Source organism: Lolium perenne, unplaced genomic scaffold, assembly GCF_019359855.2.
Source record: "Lolium perenne isolate Kyuss_39 unplaced genomic scaffold, Kyuss_2.0 unplaced13, whole genome shotgun sequence".
Lineage (NCBI taxonomy): Eukaryota > Viridiplantae > Streptophyta > Magnoliopsida > Poales > Poaceae > Lolium > Lolium perenne.
The window spans coordinates 422,799-443,003 of NW_027248971.1; positions in this window are offsets into that span (position 1 = coordinate 422,799).

The window sequence follows — 20,205 nt, forward strand, 5'->3', positions numbered from 1 at the left end:
CCACCTCATTTTTTCCTTGGTGGTGAAGGTGGAGGTGTATGCTAGCTCATTTTTTCTACATGTGCACAAGAGGTGTTTGATGGAATGCTTGTGAGAGGGATGCCACTTGGTTTATTTGATAAGATTTCTCCTCTTTTTGATCCAAAAAGGTTAGCAACTATTTTCTCGACTATATATATATGCATAGTCCGTACAATACTAATTTTAGCAAGGTGATTGCATCTGATACATATATAATTGTACTTATGATGCAGATGAGTCATCCATGGATGTACGGTAACCGATGTGCTCCCGCTTTCAGAGAGGGCGTGAATTCTTTCCTGCTTGTGGCCGAGGCCAACAAGTCGAAGCAAGGTTTTATGTGCTGTCCATGTCTAAAATGTAAGAACGAGAAGGATTACTCTTGCTCAAGAGATATTAAGAGCCACCTGCTTCGGTTTGGGTTCATGTCCAGTTATAATGTTTGGACCAAGCACGGAGAAGAAGGGGTTATGATGGAAGACGGCGATGAGGAAGAAGATAATGATGAGAAGTACCGATCTATGTTCTCTGAATGCTTTGATACCGCAATGGACGACAATGAAGAAGAAGGAGGTGAAGAACAGGCATCAGATGATCCTGTTGATGATGATCTTCGTCGGGCCATTTCTGATGCAAGAAGAGACTGTGACACGGATAAGGAGAGGTTGCAGTTCGACAAGATGTTAGAGGACCACCACAAATTGTTGTACCCAGGTTGTGAAGATGGGCATAGAAAGCTGGGTAGCATATTGGAATTGCTGAAATGGAAGGCAGAGGTCGGTGTGACTGACTCGGGATTTGAGAAATTGATGATAATATTAAAGAAGCTGTTTCCAAGAAATAATGAATTGCCCGTCAGTACATATGAAGCAAAGAAGCTTGTCTGCCCTCTAGGATTAGATGTGCAGAAGATACATGCATGCATTAATGACTGTATCCTCTACCGCGGTGAGAAGTACGAGAATTTGAATAAATGCCCGATATGTGGTGCATTGCGGTATAAGATCAGAAAAGATGACCCTGGTGATGTTGAGGGCGAGCCACCCAGGAAGAGGGTTCCTGCGAAGGTGATGTGGTATGCTCCAATAATACCACGGTTGAAACGTTTGTTCAGAAACAAAGAGCATGCCAAGTTGTTGCGATGGCACATGGAAGAACGTAAGAAAGACGCGATGTTGAGGCACCCCGCTGATGGTCGGCAGTGGAGAAACATCGGGAGAGAGTTCCCGGATTTTGCAGGTGAGGCAAGGAACTTATACTTTGGTCTAAGTACAGATGGCATGAATCCTTTTGGGGAGCAGAGCTGCAGTCACAGCACCTGGCCCGTGACTCTATGTATCTACAACCTTCCTCCTTGGTTGTGCATGAAGCGGAAGTTCATTATGATGCCAGTGCTTATCCAAGGCCCAAAGCAACCGGGCAACGACATTGATGTGTACCTAAGGCCATTAGTCGATGAACTTTTGGAGTCAAACCAGGTGTACGTGTGTGGGATGAGCACACGGAGCAAGAATTTGACCTACGAGCGTTGCTATTCGTAACCATCAATGATTGGCCTGCTCTCAGTAACATTTCAGGACAGACGAACAAAGGATACAATGCATGCACACACTGTTTAGATGAGACTGAAAGTAAATATTTGGGAAAAAGCAGAAAAGTTGTGTACCCGTTCAATCGTCGTTTCCTTCCGCGCAAGCATCCCTTAAGGAAAAAAGGCAAGCATTTCGATGGCGAGGCAGACCGCCGTCCGAAGCCTGTCCCCCGTAGTGGTGCTGATATATTTGACATGGTCAAGGATTTAAATGTTATCTTTGGAAAGGGTCCAGGCAGTCGACCTGTTCCGAAAGACGATGACGGACACGCGCCCATGTGGAAGAAGAAATCTATTTTCTGGGAGCTAGAATATTGGAAAGTCCTGGAAGTCCGCTCTGCAATCGACGTGATGCACCTGACCAAGAATCTTTGTGTGAATATTCTAGGTTTTCTGGGCGTGTATGGAAAGACAAAAGATACAACAGAAGCACGGGAGGACCAAGAACTTCATAAAGGACGAAACGGCAATCATCCAGGGCAGTTTGTAGGGCCTGCCAGCTATGCTCTTACCAAACAAGAGAAGGAGATCTTTTTTGAAGCCCTATTCAGTATCAAGGTTCCGTCTGGTTTCTCGTCGAATATAAAGGGGATAGTAAATATGAAGGAGAAAAAATTCCAGAACCTGAAGTCCCATGACTGTCACGTGCTTATGACACAATTGCTTCCGATTGCATTGAGGGGACTTCTACCAGAAAATGTTCGACTAGCCATTGTGAAGATATGTGCATTCCTGAACGCAATTTCTCAGAAGGTAATGGATCCAGAAACTTTGTCAGGATTACAGGAAGATGTGGTCCAATGTCTTGTCAGCTTCGAGTTGTTGTTCCCACCATCCTTCTTCAATATTATGACGCACCTCCTCGTTCACCTAGTTGAAGAGATTAGAATTCTCGGTCCTGTATTTCTACACAATATGTTCCTCGGTAATCCTGAGAAGGGAGGACGAACAAGAGGCTTCGGCCCTAGTGTTCCGTGGTCGCTTGGGTTTCCGGCCGACGCGGAGACTTATAGAAGCCGAGCGAGAGCTAAACAACGCCAGCTGGAGGTGCAGAATGACCGGATGGCCGAGTTCCAACGCCGACTTGACCAGCAGCAGCGGGAGCTTCAGCAGCAGCAGCGGGAGATAAATGAACTAAAAGGACAGCGCCCGCCAGATAATACCGCTGAAATATCTCAGCGACGAGACAGCAGTGTGGCCGACTCGGAGGCCCCTCCTACACGGCTGATGATAGATGCCGGTCCTGGCGACCCCTTGGATGGAATCAAGGAGACAACACCTTGTGATCTCCATGAGGTGTTCAGGAAGGTTTCTGTTAAGGTGGCGGTCGGCTATGTCTTACCAGCATTTGGACCTGAAGGTGAGCCGGCAACATGGCATGGCAATCCGATTCCAGCTGGCTATGCTCGTGTCGGGGTGGATTCAGTTGTCCCGTCGTGGGAGACATTGGAGCTCGATATCCCTGGAGGTGATGGGGGGCTTACACTCAGAGAGGTGCTGGGAGAAATCATTCTCTGGGAAAAGAAGAACATCAGCTGCCGTGCTGGGTAGCACCTAGTACCGGTCGTCCCAAAGAGGTCACCATCACCTCCTCCAGGTGATCGCAGGCCACCATCACCTCCTCCTACTGATCACATGTCGCCACCATCACCCCGTGGGTACGACGTCGACCACGACATCGGTAGTCCATCTCCATCTCCAGCGCCGCCGCCTCCGCCCACTAAGACTCGGAATGCACCCAGCCGGAAGCGTTTCAAGAGTCCTGTCCCCAAGAGGTCGCCCCTCCCAAAAGTACCAAAGGTTCCTCCCCCCCGTCCTTGGGATCTTACTGTCGAGGAAAATGCGGCCGCTGTTGCGAAACACAACTATGATCATTTCCATAAGCCAAAACCTCCAGTGCCAGAGCCATACACAGAGAAGCAAATAGAATATGCTACTAGTTTTCTGAACACACCATCGCAGTATGAGTTACACGAGAAGAAGGATGACTATACACGCACTCTTGCGAAGGTAATTGACCAAAAGAAGGATGAAAAGGCTAAGGAGAAGGACATTGCTGGCACGAGCAAATCATCAGCTAGAAGTGCAGATGAGAAAAGGTCAAGTTCAACAAGTGCACCCCTCAAGGCCAAGCAAACGACAAAAGGCAAAAAGAGAAAGGAAGTTCCCCTCCTCGGTGCTCAGCCCAAACAATCGATCCCAGCACTCAAAGTGTTTAATGTTCCCAAGGTGTACGAGGAACATGGTGGTGGTGTCAATATGGAAGAAGCTGCAACTCTAGCGGCTCAATGTGGAGTTACCGTGGAGGAATTGTTTGGTGCCGCAGATGCTGCACTACCCACTGCTGATATAGCTCCTAAATTTGTCTACGGGGCCGACTTGGTCAGCAGAGAGCAGCTGCATAAACTACCAACACATATGCGGAATTTGCATCAGTGGTACCTTGATTCATTCATTCAGAATCAAATGTACATCGTGGCGAGTATACCATGGGAATATTACTACCGAAAGGAGGAGATCCATATTGAGATGAATGAACTCTGGCAGTTATTCAATCTAGAAGCCCTCGACAAATCTCTCATGAGTTGCTATTGCTTGTAAGTTGTTAACTACATATAAGTTCATTTTCATTCAGTTCATGTTCGTTTTCATTGCATATATATACTCATTATATCTTATGGGTTCTCTTTTGCAGATCAAGATCAGTGAGTGCAAAAGTAATAATATTATCAATGTTGGGTTTGTTGACCCAGATAAAATACATGTTGAAACGGTGAAGCATAAACGCGAAGAAACGGGGGAAACCTACTAAGGTTTTTGGGGCAGCAATATTTCGTGATTCAATATTGTTTCCTTACAACTACGAGTGAGAGTCTTAATGATCTTTTATATATGCACATTCAATTTTTCTTACTCGATGTTAAGTGTAATTCCTGACGTATATGCATAACATGTGCAGCTTCCACTGGATTCTACTAGACATTCAACCTGATAAGGGAATAGTTGAAGTAAAAGACCCATCGAGTAGAGGCCCGGACGGGTTCCAGGACTTGCGAAGTTGCTCCAAGTGTAATTTCCTTCATCGCCGCTTTATCTTTCGTGAGATATCAATTAATTATCCACTCATTCAATCATTCTTTTGCATGGCAGGGCTTGGCAAGCTTTGAAGAATGTTCATAAGGAGATTACCTTTGCAAAGAAGCTAACATTTAATCCTGTACCGTGCCCCCAGCAGCCACAAGGGACGAATCTATGTGGATACTACGTTTGCGAGTCCATTCGCATGTTAACCACTGAGAAGCAGAACAGAAATAAATTCGACGTAAGCAATAACATTCACAACTTTATTTATTATCATCAATATTTCGTTATCAAGACTGATATAGTCATACTCATCTCATTTTCGTATATAGGTCGACTTCATGCGGGACAGACTCCAACCAAAGGAACACGCACTAGGAATCGCGGAGGAACTGGCGGGACTTTTGGTTAGAGAAGTAATAAACAACAAAGGCTTGTTTAGTCCAGATAGTTGTTCTACCTCCAAATAGACGGTCGTTAGTACCGTTTGTCGATCGTGAGCTCCATGTATATATGTAGGGAACCTACGAATATGTGTAAGGGGAATCGACTTCTGCTTCCAATATTTGTTTGATCGATCTATATATATATAATGAATGAATGTGTACAACTTCTAGTAGCGTACAAATATATGCAACTTTTATTTTCGGACGAAAAAAATGAAATAACAGGCGGTCGGTGGCGGGGGGGGAGGGGTGCTGCACCCCTCAAACCCTAAAGCAGAAGCATTGTGCGCGCGCCACGTAGAGGGCCTTTTGTCGCGGGTGGTAATACCGCCCGCGACAAAAGGGCCTGTGCCCTGCGCGCCCCGCGGCTGCCACGTGGTGGACCTTATGTCGCGGGTCGTAAGTGACCCGGGATAAAAGGCCACCCTTTTATCGCGCCTTGCTTGTCGCGGCTGGCCGCCCGCGACAAAAGGCCCTAACCACCCGGATCAAAAGGCCTGTTTTCCACTAGTGACTCTTGCACTTTACCCTTCAAAATAAAACCAAATAAGAAGAAATTAAATTAAATAAGAAAAGGGCCTATGTGCCTATACTATTTTTGATAAAACTTATACCTAGGCCTTTCTACCTTGTTTAGATGTTTTGAAAACCTCAACAAACCTAACCTAGTACCTACCAACCAAATCAAGTGAGAAACAAAATTCAAATAAACATATGCATAGAGGCATATGTGGCACTTAGCCATTTTTACCAAATCTTGACCTATGCCCTATTTGCCTTACCCAAATGGTTGGAAACCATGAGTAACCCTAACCAACCTCTTTGAAACCCAAAACTATGATCCTTTGGATCAAAGTTAAATAAAGAAAAAGATTAGAGAAATTGCAAAACCCTCACATATGGCTTATGGCCATTTTTGAAAATCTTTAACCTAGGCTATATAAAATTGTGCCAATGGTTGGGAAACCCTTTTAAACTCAATAGCATCCTTTTTGAATCAAAGAAACCAAAATCAAATCAAATAAAAATCAAAAACCTAGTTGCATGTGATAATGGTCACATGTGACAATCTTAACATCTTACCCACTTTGAGCCCTTCTATTAAGAAATTTTCAAACCAAACCCTGCCAATTCTTTGCACCTCATCCAAGACCTCATCAAGATGAACACTTTTGATGTTGACCACTTTGACCAGAGAGTTGACCATTGCTTAGTACAAGGGTGCCAAGTGGCAACATTGAAACCAAATCTAGATTCCCGCCAATTTTCGAATCTTCACAAATCTTTTCCAAAATTCAAACCAAGACCACCAATGAGTGCCAAACATTATGTAGACCACTCCCATGCAGCAAGTTGGTCAAAATTCAAACCCAAGTGAGACCATTGCATGTGACATTTTAGTTACATAGAGTAAAATTAGGGTACTACCACTATTCCAACCACCTTGTACCTCCTCCCTTTTTCTAGCTTGAGCTCATCTATAGTGCTTGGTACCTCTAAACCCCCACCATGACCTCACACATACTTGCCATGATCATCCTCTCACCACTATGCAAAGTACCTTCATGTGTCACATACATTTTGGACTTAATTTAGTTTTGCCACCTCTAGCCATCACCAACCCTGTGCACCTTGCCAAACCAACCCCTAACACCTCACTACTGCTTGCCATGCTCTCAGAGACATTGAAATCGGACCCAAACCATCAAGAACATGCCATGCCGGCCCTCATGGTCACCATGTTGCCATTCCCCTCTCTGAGCAATTCTACCGTGCACCACCTTGTCACACATCCTCCCCTCATTCTCCTGGACCAGCCAGTACAGGCCATCGATGAAAACACGCGCCACACACGCCAGCACGACGCGCGCCCTGACGTGCCCACGACGCCCAGAGCACGCCAGGACGTGTCACTCGACACGCCAGAGCACGCACCCGCCTCGTTGACCCCGGCCATCTCCTGCCCTCTCCTCTCTCCTACGCACGCACCAGGGCACCACCTACCTCCTCGACATCATCATTGGCTCGCCGGCGCCCTGTAGACGACGCCATGGTCGACGTCCACCGCCACTGTACCGCAGGACACGCTCACGACGCCGTTGAATTGGACCACCCCTCGCTGCGCCAGGACGCTCCCAAGGACTGCCTCGACGTCGCCAACAGTCCTATGACGTCGCCCTGCCCTCTCGCCGCCCGTAACGCCGTCGTCATCGATGACCTGCTCCGCACCCTCGGCCAACCCTCGCCCCTATAAAAGCCGGCGCTCCCTGGACGATTTCTGCACACCAACGAGTTCTCCTCTCCCTCCTGAACCTCCTCGACCTCTTCCCGTCTCCAATTACACACCACCTCGCCAGAATTTGACCGGAGCCCGCCGCTGCAGTAGCTCGACGAAGCCGACAATCCCGAGCACCCCCGAAGCTGCTGCGACCCTCCTTCGACTCGTCGTCCTCGACAACGTCGATTGCCCGTCTCGCCGACCCCGCCGGACGCCGGTAACCCTCCTCCCTGGACCCTCCTGGCCACCGGTAGGGTTTGCGCTCGCCAGAGCTCATCTCTGACGAAGACGAACTGCAGCCGTCCGATCCCCTTTGATCCCACGGCCTGTATCCATGCATACCGTTTCGGTGTTTTAACTCACCGACGCGTGGGTCCCATGCTGTCAGCTGGCTCGTGTGCGCTGCGGGCATAGCTGGGCCGGCCCATCTCCCTCGTTCTCCCCCTGGCCCGTTTACTTTCCCGCCTCGGCCCACAGTTTGAATTCAAATCTTTTGGTTTCAATAAAAATTCAATACTGGTACTGAATTAAAATTTGCATAGTTTCAAAACCACTGGGCCAAATTTGATGAATTTGGTATTGTTGGAAAGCTTGTCAAAAGTTCTATCCAACCCCACTGGTCTCACCCTGAGTTTTGTTTTAGAATTAAAGTAGCAAAATAAACAAGGCAGGGACTTTTATGTCTTCAAACAATTGTTAAAATTCAACCAAAAATGCTTTTGAGTTGATTCCAACTCCAATAATCCACATTTCACTTGCACTAATTGTTTCTGCAAAAATATGCCATGCCTACTTTGGATGATCATGGCCTAGATGAATTAGAGGACTATTTGGCTATGTCAAGTCAAAGATATTGTCCAAAACTATTTAGATATTTTATGAGAGTGTTTATCTCATTTAAATCTTGTCACAAACATTCCATTATGAGATAGAGACTTTGGTCATTTAGTTCTCATATGCTTTGTTTGATGATATTAAATCATCACCATGTTAGGATTAAAAGGTATGAGGTGCTCCACCTCATTTAAATCATTTTCTTAAATGATAAGTATGAAGAGGTTGACTTTGGTCAACCTAGGTCATATATTACTCAAGAAAGAAATTAAATCTTAATAAGATAATTAGAGGAATTTATTTCTCTAAAGAAGGCAAAGAAGCACCTTATTTAATATGAGAGGAAATTATTTTTCTTAAATAAGAAAACCACCTCACCAACTTAGTAGTGTGTAATGATAGTTTAGCTTGAGTGACTTATGTGTGCTTAGTTTAGTATATAAGATTGGTGTGGTGATTGTACTTCGTATTCGTATTTTAGACGCTAGTACGGAAGAGTATCAAGAGGAGGAGGAGGCCTACTTCCAAGGAGAAGAAGACCAATTTGATCAATACCACCACCAAGGCAAGCTAAGACACTTGCAAAGTGCAAAGCTCTCAAGAGCAATGCATCACCCTCTTTTACCTTATGCTTCGTGGTCCTATCCCAAGTTTTACTATACAAGTTTTACTGCTTTTATTTTCAAAGTACTTTTTGATTCATGATTCACTTGGTTTAGAGTAGCATATGAGCACCAAGCTTAAATCTAGAACAGGCAATGCTAAGTTAGCACCCCTCATGATTAGTGCTATTGCTAACAAATAAAACTTGACTACTCTAGATGGGAACTTGGTGAAGTGAAGTTGTTTTTGAATGATTTTTGAAAGGTGATATGACTAAGAGAAGATGGTGATTTTTGATTTAAAACTGATATTGGTTTGGATGCGATACCTTTCCAATTTACATGTACCCCCACAATACCTGATTATGGGTAGGGCTTAGCTGGAAGTTTGTGTGTCTTAGTATTGGTTCCCTCTAAACAAGCGTCATCGGGGTTATGCCGAAAGCTGCCTCTACAACAAAAGAAATGATGTGATATGATGTGATATGAGGTGAATGTCCGACCCAAGCCCTGTGCAGTTCCCAAGCTGACTGTCTGTCTTCACTGGGAGGCCAAGCTCATGGGGAGAGGTGCCTATACTAGGATATATAAGTGAAAGGTTAAGGTTGATGATCCGCGTACTGAGTTACGATGATTCGGGATTATTCCCGACGGATGTAATCAAATGTTGTGGCACAAGTGTGCAACCTCTGCAGAGTGTAAACCTATTCGAATAGCCGTGTCCACAGTTACGGACGGTTGGAAAGGCCATACAGTTTTTGGTATCATAATTTCTTGAAAAGGTTGAATGGTGAAGGGTGACTTGACTTGAATCACAACTGAGTTGTGGGAATGACACTAATGTTCCCACTTGAGTAAGTTAGGCAAATGAAGAGGTTTTGTTTACTAAAGTGCTTATGAAATAAAACTGGCTTTATGCAAATGAAACTAGAGCTTAGAACCCCCTTATTATAGTTGATACTACTTACATTAGTATTAGTTTGCAAGTACTTTAAAGTACTCACGGCTGTGTCCCTGGCTATTCAAATGGCCAGACTATGAAGAAGAGTACTGGAACCCGGAAGAAGGACAGCAGGACGTCTACGACAACTAGGATCACTCCTGACGTCAACAGTTGCCTGTGGAATAGATGGACTACTACTACGCTACTTCGCTTCCGCTATGTGTTTTGTAATTGATCAATAGATCAACTAGTATTGTAATGAGACTGGATCATGTGATCCCTTGTTGTAAGACAATTATGCGTTGTAATGAATGATGTGTTGTGATATTAATCTATTATGTCTCGCAAAAACAATATTCCTGGGATTGCGATGAATGGCATAATAGGCATCTGGACTTAAAAATCCGGGTGTTGACAGTAAGAAACCAAGGTTTATCGAACCACTAGGAGCTGTTGCGGTCAGAAACCCACCGGCGAGCAACGACAGGCAACACAGTAGAGCCGGGAACAACTTAGGGCTACGGCTGGCCCTGGTCCCTCCGAGCGACGGCCCGCAAAGCCTCTGGAACACACGTCCGATGCTGGTGCAAGGGCATGCCACCTGACCTATACCTGGTCAGGAAGGTGATGGAGATGCCTCGCTTAGTTTCCTGCATGGCATACACGTAAACATTAAATACGAGCCTCGATTGGCTCTCAGGTTATCCTGTGAATCGGCTCAAGGAGCCGATCCACCCATGATTCGTACGAGGTGCACGAATATATGGTGGTCCTGCTTGATCAAGATAAAGCTAAAGCAATCTACGACGATTTAGGGTTTTCACCGCATAATCGGATCATCCTACTCACGATTGGGCCTCGCGGTCACGTACGGTGACCGTAAGCCGGTCCTAGACAAGGCCTAAAAACCAACACGAGGTTGATCCTCGGAACATCCTGTCTAGGGCTAGCAAACGACACCCTACGCGTCGCTGGATCCTCCAACCCTTTGTAAGGCCTAACTATTGCAGATATTAAACTAATCCTTGAAGAACAAGGAGCAACCGTAACGGATCGGATCTACTAAATAATGATCAAGCGGGGTGCCGCCCCTACACCTAAGATAGGTGTAAGGGCGGCTAGATGTATAAGGGTTGCACTACGACAGCATATGATACGAAGAACAATGCTAACCCTAACACATCTAAGATAACTACGTTGCTCGCCATAAAAAAGGCTTCAGTACGAGCAACGCATGAACAACAAAGAAGCTTGTGCTGCCTAGATCGCAAGATGCGATCTAGGCAGCATGATGCTTACCGGTAGAAACCCTCGAGACGAAGGAGTTGGCGATGCGCCGAGATTGATTTGTGGTGAACGTTGGTTGTTGTTTATTTCATAAACCCTAGATACATATTTATAGTCCAGGGGACTTTCTAACGTGGGAATAATCCCAACCGTGCACGAGGCAAACTCTAACTAACCGACACGTAAACTACTATGTTACAGATACAAGGGCAAACTAGCCCAAACTTTGCATATAAGGCCGATTCACGTATTTCTTCCGTATATAATCTTCAAGTCCATCTTGATCGCGGCCCACCTCTGACTCGGTCAAATTCTGGTGATAACACATGCCCCCCTGGTTTTGGAATTGATAATTCCAAAATCACTCTGTTTTTTCTCGTCGGGTCATGTCGTGGCAGAGCAGAAACGTCGCAGTATCATGATGCCTTGTCTTTTCAACTTCTCTGCAAAATTTGATAGCTTTAGCACCACTTCCTTGGAAACTGCTGTGGCATTGAATTTCCACTATATCCCCTTTTATTTAACCTCTCCAAACAGTTTGCTTCCACATCCCCTTCGCATTAGCACTCCAAAAGCCCTCCTGCGCCACCATGTCTTCTTCCTCCTCTGTCTCATCGGATCTTTCCACCCAGTCTTCCTCTTCCCGCGAGCCGACGCCGGAGCCGAACCCAGAGGAGGTTCACGCGGCCAACACCCACCGCGCCATCGAGGCCGAGGAGGAGCCCAGCCATGACTTCTCCGTCTGGTCTGAGGACGACAAGTCCTTAACCGACGGGGAAAGCGACCTCCGCTTCCTCGCCGACGGGGAAACGGAGGAGGAGAGCGATGACGATCGCTTCTCCTGCGACGACTTCACCTCTCCCGAGGAGGAGGAGGAGGAGAAGGAGGAGGAGGAGGAGGAGGACGACACCTCCTCCGATGAGCCGCCGGCCAAACGCTTCTGTCCCTGGCCGGGGAACCTCAGTGACTTCAACAGCGACGACGACGACACTGACGAGGAGGATGAGGACAATGAGGGCCCGGCCGGCGGCCACTGGAGCAGCGACGACGAGCCCGCCGGGAGTAGCACCGACAGCGGCGACGACGGCGATGACGAGGGCAGCGACGGCCCGTAGATAGGACCTTTAGCATAGGATCAGTAGTAGTAGATGGGGCAATGTATCCCCTAGTACTTCCTTTTGAGAGCAATCAGCTCTTTATGTAAGAAATCTTGCTTATCAATGAAGAACTTCTCCCAATTTGATTTTGCCGATTCCCTTTGAGCTAATTTAGCCGATTTCCCCTCATACTGATTTTGCCGATTTGTCCCCTTAGCCAATGCGTAATGAGCCGATAGCAACGCATCGGTCCTTTAAAATCCATCCTTCAATTCTTCAACTGATGACCTTGAGATCTGGTGGATAATGTGAAGTCTTCAGGAGAGGCTTTTAAACTCTTCCAACCAGGCCCAACGATCTTCTTCTGCATGAACTCACCATTTTTGAAGGAGGTTGCGACGAAGGATCAGCCGATGGTACCCCAATCGGCTCCTAAACAGAGCATCTACCAGGCCTGCTGCCCCCCGAGCCTTACTCAAGGCGAGAATATCGGTGAGGATGCACCAAAGCTGATCACCTTTTTTCCCTCGAAAGCCGATATATCTCTTCTGACAGCACTGCTGAACTAGCACCAAGGGCTGGAAGTCCTCGACAAGAAGGTTCAGGCACCAGAATCGGCTCAAGGCAGCTGAGGAAGCTCTCATTGTACATTCCCTTCAAGGAAACAGAAGCTCTTGAAGCCGAACTGAAAGCCATCCTGGCGAAAATCTGAGCCTTGAGCACATAGCCGGTAGGTCTTGTGTAATTGTACTAGTTTTTTTTTACTGGCCAATTTTTTCTAATCGGCCCCCAATGTTTCACTGCACACATGTTCATCTGCACATGTTCATCTGATTAGGTGCCCCCCGAGCCGAATTTGTCAGGTAACTGCAGATATCGGCTCTGTAGTTTAGCCAAGGCACCGTATTTGCACGTCGGCTTCGGTAGGACCAATGTTGATTTTCCCTGACTCATCAGCCGACGTAAACCGCTGCCCAGTAGATCGATGTTGAACACAAGCAGAACATGTGGTGAGGATAATTTTGGCCGATTGCTGGAATCGGCCTCCATATTGATCGAAGTGTTCAATGAAGGCGTTGTGCTTTTCCTTCATATACCTTTGGGGGCCGATCCCAAGGATCGGCCTCGCCACATTTGCTCATCGGTTTGCTCTTGCTACACGGTCAGGCCAGTGGATAAGACCAGCCTAACCCTGCCCTTCGTCACGTCGATGCGCTCGCAGTCGTCCAAATTGATACCTGAGAGTGGCTCTTGGCCTGCTACTTCCCAAGCGTTCATGCCAGCCGTTGAAATTTCGGCTGAGTCATCGGCCTGGATGACCTCTACCTCATCTCCATCCCACTGTATTACGCATTGGTGCATCGTGGAGGGAATGCAACAGTTGGCGTGGATCCAATCTCTTCCTAGCAGAACAGCATAGGTGCTCTTGCTATCGACGATGAAGAATGTCGTAGGGATAGTTTTCCTTCCTACGGTCAGATCCACATTCAGAACACCTTGTGCGTCAGACGCTTGGCCGTTGAAATTGCTCAATGTCACGTTGGTCTTGATTAGATCCGAGCTAGAGCGTCCCAACCGACGTAGCATAGAGTATGGCATAATGTTGACTGCCGCTCCGGTGTCCACCAGCATCTTATTGACAGGCCTCCCATCGATATAACCTCGCAAGTACAGGGCCTTCAGATGTCTGTAGCTTCTTTCTCGTGGCTTCTCAAAGATAACCGGCCGTGGGCCGCAGTCAAGTTGTGCCACAGGTGCCTCGTCTAATCCTGGAGCACTGAACTCCGAAGGAAGGATGAACACCATGTTTGTGCCAGCCGATGTTTCATCATCGGCTTTCCTTTGCTTGGGGCGCCACTCCATTTTCCGTGGTCGACCCTCTTCATCCAGGGTTCGCTGAATTTTCGCGGCCAGATCAGGTCGCGCCTTTCTTAGCGTGTGCAGGTATAACCTTTCGGCTTCCTCCAAGCCGCGCAATCGCTGAACCCTACGCTTTTGGGAACGGCTGAGTCCATCAGGGCACCACCTTGGCCGGTGGTACCTGTCTTCTTCTTCTTCTCCCTCGTCTTCCAAATCCTCGAGATCTTCCATCCGAGGGGACTCAGCGTGTTTGCTTCGAGGTGGGAGAGGCCCTAAGCGTTGGAACACGGACATGTTGGCTGCCTCCTTCTTCTGGTTGCATTCTGGGCAATTGCCGATTGTAGGCATTCAGCTCATTCCTGAATCCCAGCAATGTCTGAAGAAGGGGCAGTCCCAGTGCCTATCTTCGTCGTCTTGCTCCCTTGATTTTTCTTTGGCACGGCGCTCGCACTCCTCCTCATCGCGATCATGCCGATGATGTCTTCTGGCTTCTCTAGCCAGACAATCTCTTTCATCATCATCGCTGGATCGTCGGCGTTGGTCATACTGACTCACATACTTATTGAGGAGGTGATCAGAGAGGGGTCGCTGATATCTTATGTTCTTCACTTCTCCCTCTGTGACGTAGCGCTTGCCATCGTGATGGAGCCGATCACGTGGAGCGGCCTCCTCTGTGTCCTTGCTACGAGAGCAGCTGCCCTCGTCTCCATCCTTGCCAGAGTGGTGCCCAGGTCCTACCATGTTGATGCTGAACGAGGATCCTGGCTGGCAACCTTCAGGGTAAGTGCACTCCACCATATTAACGGTGGGAAAGGGGTGGGTGTTGACCTTCATGGCGTACTGGTTGAAAATCAGTCGTCCTTGTTCTATCACCATTTGGATCTGCTGACGCCACACCCTGCAGTCGTTGGTGGCATGGGAGAGCGAGTTATGCCATTTGCAGTATGGCTTTCCGTTCAGCTCCTGTACCGTGGGGAATTTGAGGCCTTCGGGTATCTTCAACTGCTTTTCCTTGAGTAAGAGGTCGAAGATTTGCTCAGTTTTGGTCACGTCAAAATCAAACCCTCTAGGCGGACCTGGTGGCTTAACCCATTTGCAGGACACGGGGGTTGCCCCCCGAGTCCATTCAGCCACTGCTACCTCTTGATCTCCCGCAGGGCCTTCGTCTTCATCCGCCTCAACCAGGACTACCACACGCTTGAATTTTTCCTGGTACAAGTCCGGGTGGCGCTGTTCATATGCTGTCAATTTCTGAACCATGTGCGCCAGTGAAGGGTAGTCTGCTTGGGAAGCCATATCCTTGATTTGTGAGGCAAGGCCCACCACTGCCAACTCGACTGCTTCTTTTTCAGTCACACGAGCCGAATAACATCAGTTCCTCAAATTTCTGAAGCGCTGGATGTATTCTGCCACAGTTTCTCCACGCTTCTGACGTATCTGTGCTAGATCGGCAAGGCCAGACTCGGAAGCTTCTGAGTGAAACTGCATGTGGAACTGTTCTTCCAACTGCTTCCAAGTCCGGATCGAGTCCGGTGGCAACGAAGCGTACCACCCGAAAGCCGATCCCGTGAGGGACTGTGCGAAGAACCTCACGCGTAGTGGATCACACGCTGAGGCCGTTCCTAGCTGTGCCAAATATCGGCTCACATGCTCGATGGAGCTGGAACCATCTGACCCACTGAACTTGGAGAAGTCAGGGAGCCGATACTTGGGTGGTAGCGGGACCAACTCGTATTCATCGGGGTACGGCTTGGAATAGCCGATTGTCCTCCTTTTCGGCACCATGCCGAACTGGTCCCTCAGGATCGTACTGATCTGATCCACGGTGCTGGCTGTAGGAGTCGAACTCTGCAGATTCGCCGGGGTGGCGTACTTAGCCAGCCATGCTTGCTTTTCCAGCTCTGAGCCAACTGCAGGAGCTGAGCTCTGGAGGTTCGTCGGGGTGGCATATTTAGCTAGCCACGTCTGCTTCTCAAGATCTGTCGCTGACGTTCCTCCTGCTTTCCCAGAAGTCCCTGATGTTGCGGCCTGGTTTGTGAGTGCCCAGTTACCGCAGTCTGGCACGTATGTGCACATGTACCCGTGAGGGATCTCCTTAGGCGCCTCATGCAAGAACTGGCAGTCACTAGGGTCACCACCGATCTTGTAGACGATGAATGCCGGTGAATTCGGCACTTCTGGCGCTGCCAACGCAAATGGCAGCGGTGGACGGGACTGGAGTGGCATCTCTCCTTGGTGTGTCCTGAGAGCTGGTCCTGACGGAGAGTACTGGTGCCTCATGATCTCCTGGATCACCCGGAGAGAGACACGCTCCAAAGTGTTCACCAGGTTCTCAGAGTGGCGGTGCAGCAAGTGAGCCACCATGTAGTTGATCTCCTGACGTAGGGACCTGGTGCGTTCTTCTGACGGGGCAGAGAGGTCTATCCCATCGAGTGCACCATCAGGCGAGAACCCCTTCCACCTGATGCCATGTGAACGGGTTCTGTGAAAAGAGCCGATGAGGTCGGCTTCGAGGATTGCTTTGACCTCGTCATACTTCTTCTTGAGCTCGTCGGTCAGATCCTCGTACGTGACTGGAGTGCCGTCAGAAACCCACCGGCGAGCAACGACGGGCAACACAGTAGAGCCGGGAACAACTTAGGGCTGCGGCTGGCCCTGGTCCCTCCGAGCGACGGCGATGCGGTTGATGACGAAGCTTGTCCCACCGGGCGTGTCAGAATGTGTTGCGGTCAGAAACCCACCGGCGAGCAACGACGGGCAACACAGTAGAGCCGGGAACAACTTAGGGCTGCGGCTGGCCCTGGTCCCTCCGAGCGACGGCCCGCAAAGCCTCTGGAACGCACGTCCGATGCTGGTGCAAGGGCGTGCCACCTGACCTATACCTGGTCAGGAAGATGATAGAGATGCCTCGCTTAGTTTCCTGCATGGCATACACGTAAACATTAAATACGAGCCTCGATCGGCTCTCAGGTTATCCTGTGAATCGGCTCAAGGAGCCGATCCACCCATGATTCGTACGAGGTGCACGAATATATGGTGGTCCTGCTTGATCAAGATAAAGCTAAAGCAATCTACGACGATTTAGGGTTTTCACCGCATAATCGGATCATCCTACTCACGATTGGGCCTCGCGGTCACGTACGGTGACCGTAAGCCGGTCCTAGACAAGGCCTAAAAACCAACACGAGGTTGATCCTCGGAACATCCTGTCTAGGGCTAGCAAACGACACCCTACGCGTCGCTGGATCCTCCAACCCTTTGTAAGGCCTAACTATTGCAGATATTAAACTAATCCTTGAAGAACAAGGAGCAACCGTAACGGATCGGATCTACTAAATAATGATCAAGCGGGGTGCCGCCCCTACACCTAAGATAGGTGTAAGGGCGGCTAGATGTATAAGGGTTGCACTACGACAGCATATGATACGAAGAACAATGCTAACCCTAACACATCTAAGATAACTACGTTGCTCGCCATCAAAAAGGGTTCAGTACGAGCAACGCATGAACAACAAAGAAGCTTGTGCTGCCTAGATCGCAAGATGCGATCTAGGCAGCATGATGCTTACCGGTAGAAACCCTCGAGACGAAGGAGTTGGCGATGCGCCGAGATTGATTTGTGGTGAACGTTGGTTGTTGTTTATTTCATAAACCCTAGATACATATTTATAGTCCAGGGGACTTTCTAACGTGGGAATAATCCCAACCGCGCACGAGGCAAACTCTAACTAACCGACACGTAATCTACTATGTTACAGATACAAGGGCAAACTAGCTCAAACTTTGCATATAAGGCCGATTCGCGTATTTCTTCCGTATATAATCTTCAAGTCCATCTTGATCGCGGCCCACCTCTGACTCGGTCAAATTCTGGTGATAACAGGAGCCAAGAAGCACGTTGAAGGTTGATGGCGGCGAGATGTAGTGCGGCGCAACACCAGGGATTCCGGCGCCAACGTGGAACCTGCACAACACAACCAAAGTACTTTGCCCCAACGAAACAGTGAGGTTGTCAATCTCACCGGCTTGCTGTAACAAAGGATTAGATGTATAGTGTGGATGATGATTGTTTGCAGAAAACAGTAGAACAAGTATTGCAGTAGATTGTATTCGATTAAAAGAATGGACCGGGGTCCACAGTTCACTAGAGGTGTCTCTCCCATAAGATAAATAGCATGTTGGGTGAACAAATTACAGTTGGGCAATTGACAAATAGAGAGGGCATGACAATGCACATACATGATATGATGAGTATTGTGAGATTTAATTGGGCATTACGACAAAGTACATAGACCGCTATCCAGCATGCATCTATGCCTAAAAAGTCCACCTTCGTGTTATCATCCGAACCCCTTCCGCATTAAGTTGCAAACAACAGACAATTGCATTAAGTATGGTGCGTAATGTAATCAATAACTACATCCTCGGACATAGCATCAATGTTTTATCCCTAGTGGCAACAGCACATCCACAACCTTAGAACTATCATCACCGTCCTGCATTTAATGGAGGCATGAACCCACTATCGAGCATAAATACTCCCACTTGGAGTTAAGAGTAAAAACTTGGCCAGAGCCTCTACTAATAACGGAGAGCATGCAAGATCATAAACAACACATAGGTAATAGATTGATAATCAACATAACATAGTATTCTCTATCCATCGGATCCCAACAAACACAACATATAACATTACAAATAGATGATCTTGATCATGTTAGGCAGCTCACAAGACCCGACAATGAAGCACAATTAGGAGAAGACGACCATCTAGCTACTGCTATGGACCCATAGTCCAGGGGTGAACTACTCACTCATCACTCCGGAGGCGACCATGGCGGTGAAGAGTCCTCTGGGAGATGATTCCCCTCTCCGGCAGGGTGCCGGAGGCGATCTCCTGAATCCCCCGAGATGGGATTGGCGGCGGCGGCGTCTCCGGGAAGGTTTTCGTATCGTGGCTCTTTGCATCGGGGGTTTCGCGACGAAGACTATTTTTAGGCGGAAGGGCAGAGTCGGGAGAGTCACGAGGGGCCACACGCTAGGGCCGCGCGGCCAAGACTGGCCGCCCCGCCCGAGTGTGGCGCCCGCACGTGGCCCCACTTCGTCTTCTCTTCGGTCTTGGAAGCTTCGTGGCAAAATAGGCCCCCGGGCGTTGATTTCGTCCAATTCCGAGAATATTTCCTTACTAGGATTTCTGAAACCAAAAACAGCAGAAACAAAGAATCGGCTCTTCGGCATCTCGTTAATAGGTTAGTGTCGGAAAATGCATAAATATGACATAAAGTATGCATAAAACATGTAGATATCATCAATAATGTGGCATGGAACATAAGAAATTATCGATACGTCGGAGACGTATCAAATACCATCATAGTAATAGTTAACTTCATAATCTACATGAGATCACAATCATAGCTTATACCAAGTACTACATGATGCACACACTGTCAACATTACATCATGGAGGAGGAATAGACTACTTTAATAACATCACTAGAGTAGCACATAGATGATATTCAACTAGATCACAAAGAGAGAGAGATGAACCACATAGCTACAGCGGAGCCCTCCGCCCCGGGGGTGAATTACTCCCTCCTCATCATGGAGGCAGCGATGGCGGTGAAGATGGCGGTGGAGATGGCGGTGGAGATGACTCCGGGGGCAATTCCCCGTCCCGGCAGGGTGCCGAAACAGAGACTTCTGTCCCCCGAATTGGAGTTTCGCGATGGAGGCGGCTCTGGAAGGTTTTCTCGGGTTTCGTCAATCCGTGTCGATGTTTTTGGTCAGGGAGCTTTAAATAGGAGAAGAGGCGGAGTCGGAGGGGTTACGGAGCCGCCACACAATAGGGGGCGCGGCCCCACTCTTGGCCGCGCCGGGCACACGTGTGGCCCCCCTGTGGCTCTCCTCCGGTCCCTCTCGGGTGTTGTGGAAGCTTCGTGGAATTATAAGATGCTGGGCGTTGATTTTGTCCAATTCCGAGAATATTTCCTTACTAGGATTTCTGAAACCAAAAACAGCAGAAAACAGGAACTGGCACTTCGGCATCTCGTCAATAGGTTAGTTCCGGAAAACGCATAAATATGACATAAAGTATGTATAAAACATGTAGGTATTGTCATAAAACAAGCATGGAACATAAGAATTTATAGATACGTTGGAGACGTA